This window comes from Notamacropus eugenii, chromosome 3 (genome assembly GCF_028372415.1).
Source record: "Notamacropus eugenii isolate mMacEug1 chromosome 3, mMacEug1.pri_v2, whole genome shotgun sequence".
Classification (NCBI taxonomy): Eukaryota; Metazoa; Chordata; class Mammalia; order Diprotodontia; family Macropodidae; genus Notamacropus; species Notamacropus eugenii.
Window position 1 is genome coordinate 46,363,868 of NC_092874.1, and position 2,672 is coordinate 46,366,539.

General features: G+C 47.3%; 1 pseudogene; it reads left to right on the top strand.

Annotated features, from left to right (window-relative positions):
• Positions 1–263: 263 nt before the first annotated feature.
• LOC140532688 (pleiotropic regulator 1 pseudogene) lies at positions 264–2,672 on the top strand (annotated as a pseudogene).

The following is a 2,672-nucleotide window of genomic DNA, read 5'->3' on the forward strand; positions in this document are numbered from 1 at the left end:
ACTGGGTCCCATGAACCCAAAAGCCTTCAGCTAAAGATGGAGATCAGCTCAGAACATCTCAGATCTCTCATGGCCATGATACTTTTGTCTCTTTTCTCGTTTGTGTCCCCAGCTTAGCATAGTGCCTGACTCTTAATGGACTGGCAGCAGGAGTGCCAGGATTACTCCATCTCCTCTGCTCCAGCTTCTTCTAATGTGCAGGGAGACAAAACAAGCACTTTTGAAAGACTCCCGAGGAGAGTCTATTTTGGGGGTCCCCAGTACCCCTAAACCTCATCAGTCCTACCAGCCTTCTGAGTCAGTGCTTCCTCATGCCCATCAACAAATGTCAAAGGGCCTCCCCCTCCTGAGGTGTGAATCCTAACCAGGTTCACAAGTTTCTGCCCCTCCCCTCCTATCTCCCAGGTCTGGGGTAGAAAGGATTAAAAGGCCCAGGAGGAGTGGAATACACTCATTCCTGAGCCCAGCAGATCTCTACTCTGCTCCTTCCCTCTGTTGTGGTGGTCACTTGCTCAAGCAGGGCACAGAACTTCATTTTTCTCCCTCCTCACAGCTCTGACCCAGGCTCAGCCAGACAGCAAGCAGTGAAGACAAGAGTGGAAAGAAGGTGTCTCACCCACCCTCTCTGCAGCTTCAGAGGAGCTCTATCTGAACTTTTGCACCTCTTTTCTCAGTGCCCAGCACACACAACTTGGTCAGCCCCATGGGGGAGGAGGTACAGAAACATTCTGTGCACACACTTGTGTTCAGATCACTGAAGAGGACCCATGACATGTTTGTGGCTGATAATGAAAAACCAGTGCAGTTAGCTGAAGAGAGCCACAAAAGAAAGATGGCTGTCAAACTTCATACAGAGTATGGTCCTGTGTTGCACATGCCCATTTGGAAAGAAAACCTTGGAGGGAAAGGCCCTCAGAGTGCAGTGGATGCATATGGCCATAAACAGTATGCTGCCAATCAAGGACAAGAACTGGAATGTTTAGTCACTGGTGCACATCCATATCCACCAGGACCTGGTGGGTCTTTGACTGCAGATACTAAGATTCAAAGAATGCCCAGTGAATGTGCTGCACAGTCTTTGGCTGTGGCTCTCCCTCCTTCCCAATTCAGGAGAGATGCAAAACACACTTCAGCTGGCCTAGGTGAGATTTACCCCCATGCTGAACTTCCTGAACCTTCACAGCCACCTGGGTTAGCTTTGGCTATGATGGAAGCTGGTGACACCAGGAATGCTGCAGTGATGGCCCAAAAGGCACCTACAATGCCTAGACCACAGTGGCATCCACCATGGAAGCTCTGGAGAGTCATCAGTGGACATCTAGGCTGGGTGAGATGTATTGCAGTAGAACCTGGCAATCAGTGGTTTGTCACTGGCTCTGCTGATAGGACCATTAAGATCTGGGACCTGGCTAGTGGCAAATTAAAACTTTCATTGACTGGCCATATCAGTGCTGTCTGAGGGGTGACAGTAAGCACAAGAAGTCCATACCTCTTCTCCTGTGGAGAAGATAGACAGGTGAAGTGCTGGGATCTCGAATACAATAAGGTCATCAGACACTACCATGGACATCTCAGTGCAGTGTATGGTTTGGATTTGCACCCAACAATTGATGTGCTGGTGACTTGTGGTAGAGATTCTACTGCACACCTGTGGGATGTGAGGACCAAGGTCAGCGTGCACACCTTGGTGGGGCACACCAGTGCAGTGGCTGCAGTAAAGTGTCAAGCTGCAGAACCACAGATCATCACAGGAAGCCATGATACCACCATACGTTTATGGGACTTAGTGGCAGGAAAAACGTGTGTCACACTAACAAATCACAAAAAATCAGTTAGAGCACTGCTTGTGCATCCAAGACAATACACATTTGCATCTGGTTCTCCTGATCACATTAAACAGTGGAAATTCCCTGATGGAAACTTCATTCAGAACCTTTCTGGCCATCATGCTATAGTTCATACACTGGCTGTGAATTCAGAGGGGGTGCTGGTATCTGGAGCAGATAATGGCACTATGCATCTCTGGGACTGGAGAACTGGCTATAATTTCCAAAGACTGCATGCAGCTGTGCAGCCTGGATCTTTGGACAGTGAGTCTGGAATATTTGCATGTGCCTTTGACCAGTCTGAAAGTCGATTACTGACTGCAGAAGCTGACAAAACCATTAAAGTCTACAGAGAAGATAACTCAGCAACAGAAGAAACTCACCCCATCAGCTGGAAAGCAGAAATTATCAAGAGAAAAAGATTTTAAAGTGGCAACATGGATATATTTGGGACATTGTTTTATTTTGCCTTTTATAAATGCATTCACTCCCATTGTGCTCTATAGAAGACTATGTAAAGCAGAAATTCAGCAGAAGTCATTACTGCTTCATCACATTTTACAATAACTCCCTTTTTTGTTCAAATAAGTAATTCCAGCTTCAGCTGGACCTGTGTGCAGGAGACACAACCAACTTCCCTTTTGCTAATGGAAGCAGAGCTGTGAAGGACCTGGATGCTGTGAAAGACCTTGTTCAGTAGGTGCTGCCCAGATCCAAGAAGAATGCCAAGAAAGAACTGGAAGAGAAAACCAGAAGGCTGCAAGCAGACCCTGGAAGGAAAAGAGGGCATTCTAATGGTAGCACCATGGAATGAAGAGGGAGGCAGAGAGAAAAACACAGGGAAAG